The 21675-nt window shown below is 37.7% G+C and overlaps 1 protein-coding gene across 2 annotated transcripts in view; it reads left to right on the top strand.

Annotated features, from left to right (window-relative positions):
• The window catches only part of LOC137082578 (mannosyl-oligosaccharide 1,2-alpha-mannosidase IA), a 312430-nt gene that overhangs the window by 166496 nt on the left and 124259 nt on the right, over positions 1 to 21675 (top strand). The gene's annotated exons all lie outside the window — the stretch shown is intronic.

The following is a 21675-nucleotide window of genomic DNA, read 5'->3' on the forward strand; positions in this document are numbered from 1 at the left end:
CATCATGCTTTGGGGGTGTTTTTCTGCACATGGGACAGGGGCGACTGCACTGTATTAAGGAGAGGATGACCAGGACCATGTATTGCGAGATTTTGGTGAACAACCTCCTTCCCTCAGTTAGAGCATTGAAGATGAGTCGAGGCTGGGTCTTCCAACAGGACAATGACACGAAGCACACAGCCAGGATAACCAAGGAGTGGCTCTGTAAGAAGCATATCAAGGTTCTGGCGTGGCCTAACCAGTCTCCAGAACTAAACCCAATCGCGAATCTTTGGAGGGAGCTCAAACTCTGTTTCTCAGGGACAGGCCAGAAATCTGACTGATCTAGAGAAGATCTGTGTGGAGGAGTGCGCCAAAATCTCTCCTGCAGTGTGTGCAAACCTGGTGAAAAACTACAGGAAACGTTTGACCTCTGTAATTGCAAACAAAGGATACTGTACCAAATATTAACATTGATTTTCTCAGGTGTTCAAATGTCCAAATGTATCCATATAGATAGAATGTATACATTTATCCATGTAGATACAGTATTCTAGCATGAAGCGACAACAAATCTCAGCTTGATTGTTTATATCATTGCAAAATGTAAACTATATTATCAGCTCGAATCTGCTAAATGTGACTGTAAGGTGTGAATATAAGATGTTATAAGAAAATATAAACTTAAACTACATTATTTTCTGTAAAGCTGCTTTGAAGCAATGTGTATTGTGAAAAGCGCTATATATACCGAAACAAGTGAATAACACTGATTATCTCTTCATCACTGCACCTGTTAGTGGGTGGGATATATTTAGTGTAATGGTAGTCACTGTGCAAGTAAACCTCACTCCTCTGTCTTCAAGTCACTCTCTAGCGACTGACAATAGAGGTTGCTGCCTTTAGCTTCCTTGTTAGGGCGTCCGACCCTCATGCCGGCCCACTTAGAGCGGGCTGTTCGAACAGGAGGGGTTACATAGGCAGCAAGTGAAAATGTTGTCCTCAAAGTTGATGTGTTAGAAGCAGGAAAAATGAGCAAGCATAAGGATTTGAGCGAGTTTGACAAGGTCCAAATTGTGATGGTTAGACGACTGGGTAAGAGCATCTTCAAAACTGCAGCTCTTGTGGGGTGTTCCCGGTCTGCAGAGGTCAATGTTGACATGTGGATGTGACCTAAGTACCATGTATCATCTACCTAAGCATTGTGTCAGACCATGTGCACCCTTTCATGGAAACGGTATTTCCTGGTGGCTGTGGCTCTTTCAGCAGGATAATACGTCCTGTCACAAAGCAAAAATGTTTCCAGACTGGTTTGAGGAGCACAACAACAAGTTTTAGGTGTTGACTTGGCCTCCAAATTCCCCAGATCTCAATCCAATCGAGCATCTGTGGGATGTGCTGAACAAACAAGTCCGATCGACATCTTGGATTACATCTTTACAGGATGTAAAGGATCTGCTGCTAACATCTTGGTTCCAGATACCACAGCACACCTTCAGTGGTCTAGTGAAGTCCATGCCTCAACGGGTCAGAGCTGTTTTTCAGCAAAAGCGGGAACAACACAATATTAGGAAGGTGGTCATAATGTTATGCCTGATTGGTGTATAAAGAGAGATCATAATTTCTTGGAAAATAAAGTGCCTTTTAACCTCGAATTCTAATAAAGTCACTTATTCCTTCGATTTTTGGAATAAGATGTGACCTGTGTGATTCGTCCTCTTGGCCAAAATGAGAGCAGCTCTTCAGTTCTGCCACAGTATCTGCAGAGTCTGCAGATTCCTTCAGATGATCATATTATGGGCTGTATATCATCTGTAAACAGCCAGATTGAAGATCGATGATGAGATCATGTGACCTAGAACATCTTCCCCCTAGCCTTAGAGGCAGGCCGCACACATGTTCAAAAACAGCTAAGTGCAGAATATTCATATATTCATTCATTCATGTAGTCATTTTGAGACTATTAGCGTCAAGGCTGTCCTCATTTTTGTAATTCAGTATTCACTTTGCATTTAAATGTTAAGGCCTATATTCAAGAATTTTATATTTGAATTGCATATAAAATGTCCATACATTTGGATGATTTTTATCATAAAATAAAAACTTAATGCAATGCATATTTGTCAGTCATGCATGAAGGATTTTTTTCTGTAGTACTAATAAACTGAATGTGTTATATATTTTTTATCATCAATAAATCCCATTTGTTTCAATCACATACATTTGAACTTCTTGAATATTGCTTGTTCCATTAATTATTTTCAACTGAATGCATGTAATGGTTTTCATAATATTTATACTGAGCAATTAGAATAAATGCAATTTGAATATATTACTGTAAATAAAATAAATGCAAATAGTTAATTAACTATATGACATTATTTTATTTTATATTGTATTGTTTTATTACTCTATCTTATCTGTTTTTTGTTATTTTATATATATTTTTGTACTTTTTATCATCTTATCTATCTTTTTTATATAATTATTTTAGTTAGTAATTTCTTTCCTTTTATTATTTTATTTATTTTTTGTGCAGAAATCTGGCCTGTTTAATGTATCACATTAAGTTATTAGTTTATGTTAAAACCATCCAAATGGATGGAAATGATAATATGTATATAAAATACATAATGTAATAAAATACATTTAGGCTTAATATTTAAATAGAAAAATGCCATCTAATAAAACACATTTGTTTATGTTAAAACTATACAAATGGATGGAAATTGAATGTGCAATTCAAATACATAAATCTGTAATTAATATTTTGTATAACATGCACTGATGGAGTGTTGAGCATGGGTTGACTTTGACTTTGCGTTCACATTAAACATGTCACATTCATGTCACCATGAGCACTTTCAGTATCGTCATCTCTCATTATAACACGTGTTGCTCATCATCTTGCATATAAACCTGGATGCATTTCCAGGTGAAGACCCTCTGAGCACTAAGACGGCTGTGTGTTGCTGCTGCGCTTAATCTACCCCTGCGCTCATCGATTTTGGTGTTTCTCAAACGGAAGACTGCATCCCACTGAGACTGCGTCCTTCCCAGTCCAGTCCTTTTGAGGTTTGTAGGCTAGTGTCCTCCTCAGCAATTAAACACTAGAATGAGACAGTCTAGTAAGTGTGCATGCACATTCACATCACGAAAATACTAACTTAAAGGTGCACTACGTCTGCTAGAAGGTGCCTATTCAAAACAAAGTTTAAGCTCAGAATTTTAAGACATGAGGTCTTCACCTCACAGCCGGTGGGAAATCATGTTCATGGATGTGATTATTAACGTTACTATAGTGAAGCAGAGCAGGACTGAGTGTTGAGGAGCTGAGCAAGACCAATGGAGCGATTATTAATGAGATGAACAACACGCGCTTTTATTATGTCAGTCTCTGGCGCCATGTCCGCTTTTCCGGTCATGAGTATGAGGTAACGCAGCTCTGTTTATCATATTTGACACATTTAAGTGTGTTTAAAATGATGTTATGACGTTACTCTGTGCGTTCGCTCAGCGGCTACACTTGTTCACACTGCAGTGAGAGTAAAGCGTTTCTGCCAAATAAACCGAGAGTAACGCAGATATGATGCCATTAACAGGCGACTCTCTCAGACGTCCCGGTTCATTGGTTAAAATAGCAGTTTTCTCATAATTTACAAGTAGTTGGAAACATTTAGGATATTGTAAGTACTCAACTGAACAAAGTATATAACATTTAATGCAAAAATAGTGCATCTTTAATTTTAAAAGAATACTTTGTATTACAAATCTTTATAACTACTGTCTTTCTATGAAGGCATTTCAGTGAATGTCTCCCAGTGGCTTAGATTATTGTCAGTTTATTGTTAGTGATTAATTTACAGCAAAACAAAAGATAATATCTAAGATTTAATTTATGAACACATTATTTTTGTCTTTCATTTCAAAACAAACTTTATTTTTGGGAATTTAAAGGAACTGTATGTAAGAAATGGATTTCAATGAATCATAAAATGGCCCTGATATGTCACTAGACATTAAGAAATCGTGTTCATTTTCAAATACTTCTATCACTGACAACAGTAGTCCGGCCAGGATATTGTCATTTAAAAGTTGTTGTCGCAGCCCTCAACTGATGTTGATGTGGACATGTTGTGTTTTGGCCTGAAGCTCCGCCCTCCACCTATCGACCAATCACAAAGTCAGTAGTGTTTGGGCATCCGGGTTGCCAGATCTGCTCTAGTTACCTCAGCTGCAGCTCCAAACGTTCCTGCTGATCCTGCAGCCAATCTGGCAACCTCGAGGGAGGGGGAGGGGGAGACACCGCTCTAGTTATTTGAAAGTGATTGCAGTACCAGTTTTGGCCACAATCTTACAAACACTTCCTTTAAATGTGTGAAAAGGATTGTAAGTGATTTAAGACTGCAAAGGATATCAGAATATATGCAACGTTTCCTTCAAAACACGATGCCAAACAAAGCCTTCCAAGGATCCTTTACATTGAGATGACCTTTAACGACTTTTACTGACGTGGGAGCCTTCATAGGACAGCTTTCCGTTTGAGAAACACTCCTGCCCTCCTGCCGCTGCGTCACATCTGCTGCGACGAGCTTATCAGGTTCGATTACGCCGTCAGGGCTAACTAATCATATTGGAGATGTTGTCATAACAGAAGCAGCTGTGTTAGCGAATCAGCTCGCTCCTGGCATGACCAATTAGAAGAAGTCTTTGAAAGCAGCACGCCTGGCCAGACTGTGCTTTTGACTGCCTGATTACACACTGTCCCTCCACGGCCCGTCCTTGTTATCATCATTAGCCCAGCAGTGTGTGTGTGTGTGTGTGTGTGTGTGTGTGTGTGTGTGTGTGTGTGTGTGTGTGTGTGTGTGATACTCATTAAGAAAGAAAGTCTGGTTAGTAATTTTGATCTGTATGATCACACCACTAATGTACGTAAATGTCACAATTATCACTAATAATGTTATTGGTGAAGTATATGATACTTTCAATCAGAAAATATGTGCACCGTCTTGGTTTAATGCACAGAGAACATTTTAACAAGGTTTTCCTCACAGACCAAGAAGTGAGTGTTTGGGAAACTTTTTTGGAAATTAATTCAGAATAGCATGCCACCATATACTTTTATTATTTTTGCAGTATATCGTGTAGTATGTATTATTTACACAGTATTCCTGCTGGATAATGCAGTGTCCTTGGGTCAAATTTTTGATTGTGTTAATATATTTTTTATGTAGGAAGACAAACATAAATAGTGATGAAGGACAAATAAATGTCACAGATCATGTATATTTACTGAGTAATCCACTGTTTTTAGAGGTGGGGTCAAAATTACAATTTTAACCTGAGATTTTGAGCCAAATTAGAGGGGTGTAAAAATGACTTTAGAAAGATGGCAGCATCATTATTTTATTTTTAGACTGAGATTAGTAGGTCTATTAGCAAAATCTGTTGACTTTAGCAATCTTTGTTTCATTATATGCCAACGGTGACAGTTCACAAAATGGCAAAAAGCCCTTCTTGTGTTTGTTTGACTCAAGTTTACATGCCTGTAATTCAAGAAGTATTAAAGATATCTTAGATTCTGGATCTTGACAAACATTTATTTTGATATCTTCATTTTAAAGGCCCTATATGGTTCAATCCCAGAGATATGAAGAGCCATATCTGTAAGCAAAGTGAACCACATTTGGTTTTCGATCACTGAAAAAATAAAAACTGTAAAAAAAACATAAACTGTAAAATTCAACAATTTGAACATGGCACTGCTTTGAGATTCCCATATAAATGGGACTGAACTATATATGGCCTTGAAAATGAAGATTTTAAAAGGAAAGTTTATTAAGAATGAGAATCTAGAAGGATATTAACATATCTTCAATACTTTTAGAGGTACAGGCATGCAAACTTTGAAAAAGGAATATGTATGGAATTCAGGAATGTTCGGTGCAATTATGTTGATAGAAAAACACAAGATACGTTTCTAGTTTCAAACGTTAAAAAAAGTATTAACTTTACGCAAAGATTCCCACATTTGGTTTGTGACCACTGTCAATGTGTTCATTTTACTCACAGAGCCGCATTAGGATCTCTATATCTCTGGGATTGAACCATCAATTGCATTTCAAATGAAGATATGAAAAGAAATGTTTGTTGACAACCAGAATCTAAAAGGATATTAGGATATATTTAATACTTCTTGAGTTACAGGCAGACTTGAGGCAAGAAAAAAACACAAGAAGTGTCATTGGCATAATGAAACAGATTGCTAATGAAAACAGATTTTACTAACAGACTACCAATCTCTGTGTAAAAATAAAAATAATCATGCTGCCATCTTTGTAAAGTCATTTTTAAAGTCTAAAGTGCAAATAGTAATGTGTCCAAACTTTTGGCCTGTACTGATATAATATACAATATAAAATAAAGCAAAATAGAAATTATATATATATATATATATATATATATATATATATATATATATATATATATTTCTATTTAGCTTTATTTTTATTGCATATTTAGTCATTTCTTTCATTTCATTGAAATTACCCCAAAATAATTTTAGCTTTTAAACAATAACCGCACTGTTTTCATTGCTGTCTGCTGTGATTTTTAACACTACATTTTTTACTTATTATTTGATCAGCTCAGATCTTAAAGGGGGGGGTGAAATGCTGTTTCATGCATACTGATCTTTTTACACTGTTAAAGACTTGGAATCCCATACTAATCATAGACAAAGTTTCAAAAGTTAAGGTGGACGTTTGATGGGAGTATTTCTTTGTCAAAAATACTACTTCCGGTTAGTCATAAGTTTCGGCAAGTTTTTTGAGATCATGCGTCCCCATTGACGTTAGTGGGGGCGGAATTTCCTTGTATGGGCCTTACGGACAATTCTACCGGAAGCGCGTGAGAGAGAGAGAGGGAGAGAGCGAAAGTAACAGGCTACGCCCATCAAAGCGCTGGCTTGTAGGATGCTGGACAGGTGATGTTCACATAACAATGTCACCAAAAAAGTGCGTTTTTGGTTGCCAGACCAAGACAGTCCTGCACAGATTCGCCAAAACCCCGCGTTAAGGCAACAGTGGATGTAATTTGCTTTTCCGGATCAGCAACTGAGTTGCGCCAATGTTTATATCTGTTCGCTGCATTTCGGTGCCGACTGTTTCATAAACAAGGCCCAGCTCGACGCCGGATTTTCCCAATCGCCTAATGCTGAAGGATGGAGCAGTCCCAACGTTAGAAGGGTGAGTGAGACTGCTTCAAATGTCTGTTTTTTTTTTAGTCCGCTTACTGTCTACACAAACCACGCGTAAACACACAAACACACGTGCACAACTGCACTTCCCACATGTACACCTTCAAAGACAAAAATACGACGATATAATTCAAGTATAAATATGTAAATAACACAAGCCGCTAAGCATATTATATAGTTAGTGTATAACTTGTAACTTACCACATACAGACGTCCTGCTCTAGTCGTTTTTGCTGCTGCTCCTGTTCAACTGCAGCCTCTGGGTCTGATTCCGGATCATAGATGTATGGCTGTATCTGATTAAAAGCCATATTTTTATTTTGAATAAAGTTTTTTTCCCGCTGTTAGGGATGACGCACTCGACTCAACACAATAGCAGCGCGCTGCTGCACACGTCATTATTTAGCTCCGCTCACACGACACGCCCCCACCCGCTCGGCTTTTTTCGGAAAGACTCGGAACAGCGCATCTTTCTTATATAATTATAAAAAAAATAAAGACTTTTCGGAGATATGCAGGATGCAATAGTACTCTATAGGTACTCAAGATTGACATGACACTGACTGAAACTGAGTGTTTCACCCCCCCTTTAAGATTCTGACAAATCTTAAGGCATTTTTACATATTAAAAATGCCAATCATATATTTTTACATCTGAGATGATAATGGGATGCCGTTTCACATGGATGCTGGCATTGCATAGCCTCAGAAAAATGATGCTACAGAATGCAATGCCAGTGGCGTATAATTAGCATAAAAGTGGTTCATTTAACTTGTTTTTCATGCCTTTCTCTGAAAACATTTGCTAATACAATATAGAAACTTTAATATAGGAACTTTAAAAAGGAACACCATTATTTCTGGATTTCTACATAAGTTACTTTGTGGCATTGTGTCACAATTTTCCGAGTTGAATTGATGGCAGCATTAGATCAGAAGTGTGTGTATATGTCTCACACACACTTGCACATTATCAAGGCCTCAGATGGGATTAATCAGTGGCATTGCTAGGCAGCGGTTCTCAGTCTCTCTGCGTCGATGTCTGTCTGCTTTCTCCTGTAATGGTCTGCATTTATTTGGACTACGGCTCTGATGTCCCTTGATCTCTGAATTGTTGTCCCCGTAGTGCAGCAGCTATCAGCTCGGACAGACACACACATCATTAAGCTCAGTGTTCGGTTTGATTACCATAACACCAGAGAGGAGCAGCAATCACAGGCCGAGCTGCCTTTGTAACGCATCCCTCAATCAAACGAGAGGGAGAAGAAATCATCGGTTAAAAGCACATGCGTACAGTTTGGGTAGGCTAATGTGTTTCCCTCGGCTGTGGTAATGATGAGATGATAAAACCAGACACACTTTGCCACCACCGGAGACGAAGGGTGAAGAACAGTCCTGTCTTTCTCCGTGGTGTTGTTTTGGCCTGATGCTTGTCATGTTGATCGAGGCGTCCTGGTTAGTTTCTTTACCATATACTTTTCTTTATGAATTTATAAAGTAAATGAGTGAATAAGCCCTTTTTCTACATTCAAGTGGTGCAACTGTTTCATGAATTCAGCTCAAAATGTTATTTCTGTGGCAGAGCATGTCAGTTTCTTTCTTCTACACAAAAGAAGATGTTTTGAAGAACCTCTGTAACCAGACAGCTGATGGACAGTATTTGTTCTTTGGAAGTCAGTGGGGTCCATCAACTGTTCGGTTACTGATGTTCTTCAAAATATCTTCTTTTTAAATGTAAACTTTAACTTTTTTTTATTTCCATCAGTTGCCAAGGTCACATCTCTATTTTTTGTTTAGGTTAAAGTTCTAAAAATACTGAAAATAAACTACAAATTAAAGTTAAATATACACTACTGGTCAAAAGTTTGGAAATTACAATTTTCTATGTTTTTGAAACAAGTCTCTTCTGCTCATTAAGCCTGCATTCTTTAAAGGCCCACTGGAGTGCCTTGAAACGCGCCGCATTATTCAATGTGTTGATGGAATTTCTCCTGAAACGGCTCCTGCTGTTTGCAGCTCCTCACGTTTTTTTTAAACAACCAATAGCGTTTTCTTAATATACAGTTTGACTAGAGCGCAAGAGCGGACCTTCTCTGTTTGGTAAAGCCAGTTTCCTCTAACAGTGTTTATCATCATAATCTCCTCCATATCGCTTTGTAATGCAGCATTCTGTGCAGAATTCAGATGGGTCGATATGTTTGTTGTCTGTGCCGACTCGCGCATATGATCCGCGCTGCGCTCTCGTGTCTGTAGTCTAAATTTACACCAGAGCCGTTGGTGTGTGCGCTGCTGCGGTGCGTGAAACAAACGTGAAAACAGATTTTATTCGCCTTAAATAAAAGCATATTAACACTGAATCATTTCCTATCGCATATATAGTGTGCTGTGTGCCTTTTGCCATGTAGAAATTAGTAAATGTGTGTTAACAACTGACCGATTTCAGCCGCCGCTTCAGCAGTGTAGGGGGCGGGCTTTAGATTCTAAAGAGCATTTGATTGGACAGGAGAAGATTGATGAGTAGGTGATGTCATCAAAATCTGAGATTCGTTTTAACGGAAGTGAGAGACTGTAAATTTTGAACGCTTATATCTCCTAAATGCACATTTTTGTCATTGTTTTGGAACATACCAGCGTATTAATAATTTAAGGCTAACACAGTTATACTAAAAGCTAAAAAACTTCAATTTTGATTTCACTGGGCCTTTAATGAAAAATACAACAACAACAACAAAAGTAATACAGTGAAATATTATTAAAAAAAAAATTAAATAATGTTTTTCTATTTGAATATACTTTAAAATGTAATTTATTCCTGTGATAAAAGCTGAAATTTCAGCATCATTACTCCAGTCTTCAGTGTCACATAATCCTTCAGAAATAACTTTAATATGAGGATTATTATCAATGTTGGAAACAGATAATTTTTTCAGGATTCTTTGATGAATAAAAATGAAAAAGAACAGCATTTATTCAAAACAGAAACAGTACTTTTCTAACAATATAAATCTTTACTATCACTTTTTATAAATTTAACACATCCTTAATGAATATTCATTTATTTAAAGAAAATAGTATATTAAAGTATATTTTAAAGTGTAATAATATTCACAATATTACTTTTTTTAACAAAAATGCCAAAAACATGTAAAATAAAAAACTAAAATAAAAAATGAAAATATAAAAATGAAAAAAATCTATAGACAAAAACTGACAAAATCTTAATTCGACTAAAATAATACTGCAATGCACTTAAATGTGTATTTTTGCAGTAAAATATCCAAAAACCACTAGGCCAGTGTTATATATTTTGTTCAGTTGAAGTGTTGCAATATCCTAAATGTTTCCAACTATTTGTAAATTGTGAGAAAATTGCTATTTTAACCAATGAACCGGGACGTCTGAGAGAGTCGCCTGTCAATGGCATCATATCTGCGTTACTCTCGGTTTATTTGGCAGAAACGCTTTACTCTCACTGCAGTGTGAACAAGTGTAGCCGCTGAGCGAACGCACAGAGTAATGTCATGACATCATTTTAAACACACTTAAATGTGTCAAATATGATAAACAGTAATTTCAGCAAAAATCTCTCAAAATTAGCAAATTGCTTCTGGGTTCAAAAGAAATCGCACTACACTAAAGCAATCTGCATAATCCGATTCAACATTTCACGCTGGTCTCGGGATGGAGAACGGAAATAATTTGAACATGCAAGAGATTTTATAGCATTTCGTAATAACAGTTACAGGAGATATGAGCTCATACGACACACACACACACACACACACGCCTGTCACTTCTGTCACCTGTCACGCTCGCACATTACACATTAAGTTTCCTTAAACAGTCAAATACACAGAATTATGTACAAATGTCCGTCTTTAGTGAGTATTCACATAAACACAGTCGGCGGTGTCTAACGCGAATGTAAATAGTGCAATAGTACGCGTGCAAATATTATGAGATCTAAATGTCATTGGTTGAAACGAACGCTGGAGATTGTGATATTCGATCTTATGTTAGGCTATGTGTGTGCGTTGATCAGTGTTAAAAGAAAATAAATGTCTAAATGAGATGGTTTGAATGATTCACTGACCTGTCGATCTCTTCAGAAGTCTTAAAGTCAGGATAGTGACAGATGCTTCTTGGCTAGGTTTGATGGTTCTTCATCAGTTTTATAAGCAAAGTCATTACAAATGTCACTTCTACTCCTCTCTTTATTAATTCGTTTTGGGCATCTTGAGTGAGATTCAACTGCTTTATCCATTTTGTCCGTCTATGTTGTTGTCACATTTGCGGGTTGTTTCGGGTGAGTTTGGGTAGCGCGCTGCCATCTAGCGGTGAACTTCGGAACAGCAGCATATACCGAAATGTGCAAAATCATGATATCGTACCGTTTTAAATAAAATATATACCGGTATTTTTCCAGTACCGGTATATCGCGCATCCCTACCTCATACTCATGACCGGAAAAGCAGAAATGACGCCAGAGACTGTGCCCCGTCATAATAAAAGACCCGCTGCTAGCGAGGCGCGGGTTGCGCAACAATCACTCCAGTGGTCTTGCTCAGCTCCTCAACACTGTCCTGCTCTGCTTCACTACAGTAGCGTTAATAATCACATCCATCAACATTATTTCTGCCCGAGTCCTAGCCCGATTCTTTTCCACCGTCTGTGAGGTGAAGACCTCATGTCCCAAGATGCTGCGCTCAAACCTGGCGTCATCAAACTGCGCCTTTGTTTTGAATAGGCGCCTTCTAGCGGACGGAAAATTACATAGTGCACCTTTAACTTGACTTCCAATTTTCCGGGGTGATGAATGATTCAGAATTACATCCCTGTGATGTCCAGTCCTTCTCCTGAAGGGCCACCGTCCTGCAGACTTCAGCTATGACCCCAATTAAACACACCTGAAGCAGCTAATCAAGCTCTCACTAGGGATACTAGAAACTTCCAGGCAGGTGTGTTGAGGTGAGTTGGAGCTAAACTCTGCAGGACAGGACCGAGTTCGGACACCCCTGCATTAGCCGCTCTTCCACCAATCGGTTCTAAGAACGGTGAGGAATGGTTCCAGTTATATTTCTGTTCTCAGGCCGAAAGTCTCAGCACGGTTAGCCAGAATGCGTGGAGTGACATTGCCATTTAGGATTGGTCACTTGTCTGTTGCCTGGCTACCAGTTTTTCTGCAGCGTGCTATTTGAGCGAAATTAATAATAACATTAAAAGAAATATCTGATCATCTTCCATAGCACAGTCTCCATTTACATCTCATATCATCTGTAATCTCTTGCATTACCAAGGCAACGACTTGTATTACATCCCAAAGAGCTCCATTATCAGGAAAATTAAACCATATCCATACCGGCTGGGCCGGATCGGCACAGAATGTTTAATGGCCTATGAAGTGCCTTAAAACGCGCAGCATTATTCAGTGTGTTGATGTAAGGCTGCATTTACACTGCAGGTCTTGATGCACAATTCCGATTTGGTGACTATAATCGATTTTTTTTGACGACCCATTTACATCATCTTTTCAAAAGCGTATCTGATATTTGCATTTACACTGCACACTGGCAAAACAGCCCAAGATGTTCTTAACTGGTGAAAGGAAGTAAAACAGCGCGATATGCAATGGGCGCAGACAAAATGATTGCACAATGTTTTGCTGTCTGCACTGTTCCACACATCTTTAAAGGTCGGCAAAACATTTCTCTCTTAAGGCGGAGAAAAAGAGGAGAGCCCTTGACGGGGTTGCCAGGTTTTCACAACAAAACCCGCCCTATTGCAACTCAAAACTGTGTTAAAGTAGCCCAATTCTGCATGAAAACCGCGGACTTGGCAACACTTGGACTTGTTTTTTTTTACTGCTTACATGTTCACATGTCATATCCGATCTGAGCCACATGAGAGGAACAAATCGGAATTGGGTCACTTGAACCATGCAGTGTAAATGGGGCCTAATTTTCACTGAAACAGGAAGACAGGGTGGGGCATATCAAACAGCTCCTCCTCTTTATTTAAAATATCCAATAGTATTTTGTTTATATCACAGCACGGCCACAGCCATTGAGCTCCATAAAGCCACAGTTTCCTCCTTATCTCTAACCGTTTCTCCTCCTGATCACATGATCCGTTTTGTTCTATCACTAAACCAGACTTCATTCGCCCCAATGGAAAGCTTATTTACACCGTCAGTTCGTTCCCTATCCCCTATATAGTGCACCATTCACCATGTAGAAAATAGTAAATATGTGAACAAGTGACCGAGTGCATACATGATACTAGATACTAAAGTTCATTTGATTGGACAGAAAATCTGATGAGAAGCTGAAGTGCAGTGATGTCATCAAAATCATTGATCCTTATTGGTGGAAGTGAGGAACTGTACATTTTGAATGCTTATATAATGCGAATTGTGTCATTGTTTAGGAGGACACTAGCTTATAGATAACAGTGAGTCTAACATATTCATACTAAAAGCCAAAAAACATCCATTTTGATTTTATGAGAACAGTTTGGCCCGACAGTGGAAAAGCTTTTTAGATTTTGTAGATGCTACTCACATGCAACTTTATGGTTATGTGATGAGATCAATGTTTATGGTTGAATGAAGCATACTGTTCAGTCATATAGAGTGTATTCTGTACAGTGCTCAGTAAATAGTATGGTAGTACTCCATTCGGGATGAGTTTTTCTGAATCAGTGTCAGTGTTGGTTTCAGGTCTCATCGTGTCAGGGCCCGTGTGTCGCCGTCTCCTGGGGTGGAGCCGCTGTAATGAATAAGGTCGTGCTGCAGCGTCTCTCCAGCTGGCTGTGATGGATTGATCTGCTCCTCGCCTCATCTGAGTCTATCAATCAGTAGTGCTTTGCCTCTGTTTTCAATAGGAATTTGCCACGCTTCAGCGCGCGTCGCCGCCGGCAGCCTCAGGGACGTGGAACTCGTTGAATTAAAGATCATTTTCTTTCTCCTCCACCCTCTAATGTAATTTGTCATCAAATCACAAATATTGCTCTCGGAGCATAGCACGAGGCGTTGTGTTTTTTGTTGTAACAAGCATTGATGGCATACATGAGTGTTTGTAATCTGTGTAGTAGATTTTTGGTAACGAATGACTTTCCTTGATTTCTTAATTTGTAAAAAAAAAAAAAAAATGCATTAAAATTATTTAACCTGTTAAACAAACCCACCCCAGATCTACGTAGTTCATCTTACAGTTCATACAGATGATTGGTGACAAACTTGAAGCAGGTAAAGTGAGGATTTGATCCCAGATAGTATGAGTGCAAATGCGATTTTATACAACAGTTCAATAAAAAAGAGGTTAGTATTGCTTTAGACACAATATTGGCTGCTTTTGCTCAATTTTGCCAAAATTTACCAACATTTTTAAAAAATATTTATCAAGCCAGAGCAGATCTATTGTGCGTCTCTGAGCAACACACAGCGGCATTTCGTTTCTGAATGAATTCACGTTTTGAGTGGAACGATCGGTTGAACCAATGATTCAATGATTCATTCAAAGAGAGCCATTTGCTTGATTCCTGAATGAATCTATTGTTTAAATGAATCAAATGAATTAATGATTCAATGACTTATTCATTTAGACATTTACTGACCACCTATACTGGCAGTTTTAGATTTAGTATCATTTCATAAAATAAAATATATATAATAAATAAATAATATTAAATATATGTGTGCGTGCGTGTGTGTGTGTGTGTGTGTGTGTGTGTGTGTGTGTGTGTGTGTGTGTGTATATATATATATATATATATATATATATATATATATATATATATATATATATATATATATATATAATGCCATCTTTTTCCATATAATAAAAAAATTGAAAAAATGTAAAAACAAAATGTATATTTGTTGCTTTTCTCAGTTAACACAATAATGATTTTAAATGATCTTTTGAGGGTATTCGCCAAATTTGACGTCAGATTAATTTGTGATTAATTAGATGAATTAATTGCCACATTTTTTAATTAATTAAATAAATAAAAAATGATTGCTTGACAACCCTCATTTATAATGGGCTATAAGTACAACCCCTTAAACAGAGCTTCTTTTTCTTCATGATTATATTAATGTATTCTTCTTTATTTATTATAAATGATTTATTCTTCATATCATAAAAATATTCATATATGTTTACTGTACCACTATAAATACAGACTAGACCAGTGTTAGTTTATTATTATATACTATTATAGTATTATAATATATAGTACATTTCATTTTCATTTTAAGAATATTATTGTGTGCTTCTGTCATATTTATTAGAGTTAGTTTTTATTTCTTTTTCTGTTTTCTTTTAATTTTTTTTCCAGTTTTAGTCATTTTAGTACTTTTATTTATTTGCCAAGACAAAAATTTTTTTCCAAAATGTTCAGCATTTGAATTTTTATTATATTTAATCTGATTATCAACAATTTTTGTGAGTAAAAAATTATAGAGATAGACGATATACACCTGGATAACACAAACAGAATGCAAAAACTTAAAAATTGAAGCCAAACTTGATTTAAAAGCCAAACGACACAATGTGCTTCGACGGAAGGGTTAGGAATGACTTTGTCGGACCAAACTGATGTCTCACGTTGAGATAGAGATGTAGAGATGGCGTTGAGATAGAACAGCTGATAGGTTGTGACAGTCAGTGGTCCTGCTATCTTTCTCGCTCTATCACTCGCCGTCTTTGCCTCAGATTAAACCCCGACTGGGTCTAAAAGTGACAAATGCGAGCGAGCGTCTCCGGCCTGTGGCAGAATCTCTAGAGGAGGCTGATAGCAGTCGGCCATATGCCACATTGTTACTAATAAGAGGAGCAGGAAATGGGACACACCTCGGACCGGCAATCACTTAGGGATCTGAGAGCGCTGTGTCTCTCTTGGCTTTTTACCCCTTTGACGTCCTTCGCCGTGACCTCATTAGCTGGCCCGTATCGGGATTAAGCTGGGGTCAAAGATAAAGCCGGACAACGCTCTCCGATGGGCGTGAAGCTTGATTAGAAAGGAACGATGAGCTAAGGGAAATTAAGAAAGATGAACGGCTCTCTGGACGTCTGACATGATTAGAAGTGATAAAGAAGACTGATGTTGCATCGAGTGCAGCAGATAAAATCATCCTAGATCATCCTACAGACGGTAGAGATGGTCAAACAGGGCCCGAGATGGGCCGTAACAACTGAACAGAGCACGTCTTCCTTATCTAATCTATACCTAAAGCAAGCGGAACATCTAGGTCTGTCCCATATTACTCAAACTGAAAAAAAGTATATCTATGAGCCCATAGATGTGTGTGAATTTTGGTGAAAATGTCTCGTTTCGTTTTGGAGTTATAGACATTTATATGAAAAAACACATCAAAAATGACTGACACCTAACTTTGATTGGATTTTACTACCCCTTACTATCAATATTTCGACATTTGGTGTATCATATATTTTACTATCGACCTATGTTTCCGAGCTTCTGATGCTAGTTCCGTCTCTATCTGACCAGCGGTTTCGAAGATATCAGCTAATGTTTTATAAGCGCTTAATTAATACGCTGCACAAACTATACGCTGAAACCTGGCAAATCTGGTATCGTTGGACTCGGCATGGATTCAGGAGCCAAAAAAAAGTTTGAGAATAAGTCAACCACACGCAAAGTTATAAGTATTTGAAAAAAAAACTTTTGAAACTTCTCAGGCTACTTCAGGGCACCGTGGTGATGACCCATACCGAGTTTCGTAACAATCTGTTCCTGTGTTCATAAACAGCCTTTTATCACATAAATCTAAATGGTTGACAGTCAAAATGGCGGACATGGTAAAAAAAGATATCAGTCGACTCGGCATGGTGTCCCAAATCTAACGAAGAATCATAACTTTTATGATTTTTGGACAAACAGTTCCGACGTTGTAAGCCAAAATAAAAAAAATTCGTATCTCCGGACCAGTAAGTGGCGCTGTGTCGAAACACTGCGTGTTGCCTTAGGTCATGTTTGTGATGACGTGTCAAGATTGGTTTGAAGACGATAAAGCGTTACGGAAATATATAAATAAATAAAGTGTATTTTTGCAACCTATACATACTGACCTCTATCAGTGTACCAAATTGCATAACATTCCCGCAAGTGGTTCTATGGGCTGCCATAGACTTCAATGGCGGAATAATAATAATAAGAAATCTAACGATGAGTCTCAATCTAAAGCGGGAGCACGCTCTCTGATGGGCGTGAAGCTTGATAAGAAAGGAACGATAAGCATAGGGAAATGAAGAAAGATGAATGGCTCTTGGTGCTTGGCCCCTAATAAATGCTGCTTTGGTTTGTGTACAGTATTGTTCAAAATAATAGCAGTACAATGTGACTAACCAGAATAATCAAGGTTTTTAGTATATTTTTTATTGCTACGTGGCAAACAAGTTACCAGTAGGTTCAGTAGATTGTCAGAAAACAAACAAGACCCAGCATTCATGATATGCACGCTCTTAAGGCTGTGCAATTGGGCAATTAGTTGAAAGGGGTGTGTTCAAAAAAATAGTAGTGTCTACCTTTGACTGTACAAACTCAAAACTATTTTGTACAAAAAAAAAAAAAAATTCTGTGATTTAGCAATCCTGTGAATCACTAAACTAATATTTAGTTGTATGACCACAGTTTTTTAAAACTGCTTGACATCTGTGTGGCATGGAGTCAACCAACTTGTGGCACCTCTCAGCTGTTATTCCACTCCATGATTCTTTAACAACATTCCACAATTCATTCACATTTCTTGGTTTTGCTTCAGAAATAGCATTTTTGATATCACCCCACAAGTTCTCAATTGGATTAAGGTCTGGAGATTGGGCTGGCCACTCCATAACATTAATTTTGTTGGTTTGGAACCAAGACTTTGCCCGTTTACTAGTGTGTTTTGGGTCATTGTCTTGTTGAAACAACCGTTTCAAGGGCATGTCCTCTTCAGCATAGGGCAACATGACCTCTTCAAGTATTTTAACATATGCAAACTGATCCATGATCCCTGGTATGCGATAAATAGGCCCAACACCATAGTAGGAGAAACATGCCCATATCATGATGCTTGCACCTCCATGCTTCACTGTCTTCACTGTGTACTGTGGCTTGAATTCAGAGTTTGGGGGTCGTCTCACAAACTGCCTGTGGCCCTTGGACCCAAAAAGAACAAGTTTACTCTCATCAGTCCACAAAATGTTCCTCCATTTCTCTTTAGGCCAGTTGATGTGTTCTTTGGCAAATTGTAACCTCTTCTGCACATGCCTTTTTTTTAACAGAGGGACTTTGCGGGGGATTCTTGAAAATAGATTAGCTTCACACAGACGTCTTCTAACTGTCACAGTACTTACAGGTAACTCCAGATCTTTGATCATCCTGGAGGTGATCATTGGCTGAGCCTTTGCCATTCTGGTTATTCTTCTATCCATTTTGATGGTTGTCTTCCGTTTTCTTCCACGTCTCTCTGGTTTTGCTCTCCATTTTAAGGCATTGGAGATCATTTTAGCTGAGCAGCCTATCATTTTTTGCACCTCTTTATAGGTTTTCCCCTCTCTAATCAACTTTTTAATCAAAGTACGCTGTTCTTCTGAACAATGTCTTGAACGACCCATTTTCCTCAGCTTTCAAATGCATGTTCAACAAGTGTTGGCTTCATCCTTAAATAGGGGCCACCTGATTCACACCTGTTTCTTCACAAAATTGATGACCTCAGTGATTGAATGCCACACTGCTATTTTTTTGAACACACCCCTTTCAACTAATTCAACTAATTGCCCAATTGCACAGCCTTAAGAGCGTGCATATCATGAATGCTGGGTCTTGTTTGTTTTCTGAGAATCTACTGAACCTACTGGTAACTTGTTTGCCACGTAGCAATAAAAAAATATACGAAAAACCTTGATTATTCTGGTTAGTCACATTGTACTGCTATTATTTTGAACAAGACTGTATATATACAGTAGTGGCCAAAAGTGATGTCCAGCCTAGGAAAATTGACATCACCATTTATCTACACTGTAAAAAATTATTTAGAAAAAAAGTTACCTGGTTGCCTTAAAATTTTGAGTTCATTGAAATCACATTTTTGAGTTAATACAATGAACATTTTTTGAGATTCATCAACCTTTATTAAAATATTATTAAAAGATTTTGTAAGCATATTGTGTAATTTTGTGTGTTTTATTTCTGATGACGCAGGAAGATTTTGAATTTCCATTTATTAAACAAATGTCCTTCATTGTATCAACTCAAATGTTTAATTTCAATAAACTCAAAATTTTAAGGCAACCAGCTTACTTACTTTTTTAAGTTAAACCAACAAAAACCAACAATAATTTTTTACAGTGTATATATTATTCAATATCTAAAAAGGATTTTATAAGCATATTGCTTAGATGTGCTTTAAGTCAGTTGTTTTATTTGTGATGATAACACAATGCAACATCCCAAATTGTGCGGACATCATTTTTGACCCTAACCCTGTTACATACAGAGAAACACGTGCAAAAACAGGGGAACCAGTGAAATATTAATAACTGATTATGTTGTAGTCTTTTTCCCGAGGTTTTAGTTTTCTATGCAGTTTTTTACTTAAACCCTTAAACCTGAAGCTGTTGTTTTTTTTCCAAATAATTTTGTCAAATAAATACCTTAACCAAGTTTATTGTTTTGTTCTTCCTTTATATTTAAAATATAGAAAAATAGTAATTAGAATATTTTAGTATACTAAAAACATAGTGAATATGTAGTATATATAGTATAAATAAGGCCCTATCTACATTTCTTTTAATTCTTAAATTTTATATATTTTGTATATATTAAGCCCTATAAAAAAATGTCCATGTTATTTCTTTAATTTTTCCACATTACTGCACCACTTATCTGTGGTTTTTTTTTATTAAGAAAAGAGATTTATAAAATGTTTATTGCACATAATTCTCCGCCGACTGTTGCTTGTCTACATTGATGTACATTTATGCACATATTCATGTGCAGGATCCAGAACGAACACTTGCAGAACTGCCAACTTCAAGGAGAATTGGCTTTGGAGAGCTTTGGATTTAGTCACCAGCTGGTGTGTAACTTTATTAAGAAGTCAAACATAACACATGGTTTGAATGGAATTGAAAGAACGATAATCTGGTTTAAGATCCTGACTCAAGAGATATTCTAAAGAAAGCTTCTGACATCACACATCATCCGAACTTTCATTTTTTTACTCTCTAAATGACTAAATGCATCCCTGTGTTTTTGTGAATTTGATGGGAATTTTCAGACCACGAGCCGCACAAATCCCACCACCCAGCTCTGGTTTCTGATCTGTGCAGTAGCAGATCAGGATACGGTCAGGCTGTGAGGTTTATGTGCTCTTATCGCACATCACTTCCTTCATTCTTTTTGCTGGCAGATGAGATGCCTTTCATGTGCATCCAAACTGACGTAACGGCTAAACACACCTCGCGCCTCCTTTACCAGCGTTTACCTGCAGGGGACTGAAGACTTTCCAGTTATTTTCACTAGTAAGAGCACACCATCTGTTATTCGTTCGTTCTCTCAGACCCTTTGCAGTTATTCCCACACGTTTGTGCACACGCTGGTTGTGCTGGTGTTTCTGCGCAGCATTGCTTGATAGCACCTTGTAATAGGCACTATTGCTCATAGTTGCATCACATTATGGAACTGGCACACGACGCCCAGGGCTCCGGTTTACGCTACGTCTCATTTGCACCCGAGTTTGTCGAAATCCTTCTCCAGCTGCAGTATTTCCAGGGAGGTCATGGGAAAGGCTGTGGCCTGTGGGTGTTGGTTTTTCATTTCTTTTTCACAGTTCTTAAGCTCCTAATTGAAATGCTCATTAAATGTGTAGCAGCAGGGATTTTTGCATCAGAGTTTTGGAAGTCGACACACTGCGCACAATGCGAGGTTGAAACACATTCTGCAAGACTGTTTTTTTATTGCCTCATTCGTTCCCATTGGAGGGATGAAATATTTCATTGTTTGTCAGTGTCACCGATCTACATATAATGTGCTTTTCATCTGCTCCGATGGAGCCACTGCCTCCCTGCACTTTCCTGAAGCAATAAAGAGCTTGTTTTGTGCACGACAGTTTGTGTATTTTCTACACTAAAGGGGCTGAAGCCCGAGCAATCTCATTTAAGGTCGAGTGAATTAAATGAAAGCCTCCGAATATTTTTCATTAAGGATGTGAAGAGAATTTAATAACTTCAAATTAAATGGTGCTAAATCTCTGGTGTTGTGGGGATCTCCGGGTGAGAGGAGGGAATAAGAAACCTGAAGTTTTGCAGTTTGGCACTTCACTTCAGCTATTATTATGCTGCCTTTAGTTTGTTTTTGCTACTACAAAGGATCAATTTATAGGGATAGTTCATCCAAAAATGACTTCCGTTCATCTTCAAAACACAAAT

Source organism: Pseudorasbora parva, chromosome 7, assembly GCF_024679245.1.
Source record: "Pseudorasbora parva isolate DD20220531a chromosome 7, ASM2467924v1, whole genome shotgun sequence".
Lineage (NCBI taxonomy): Eukaryota > Metazoa > Chordata > Actinopteri > Cypriniformes > Gobionidae > Pseudorasbora > Pseudorasbora parva.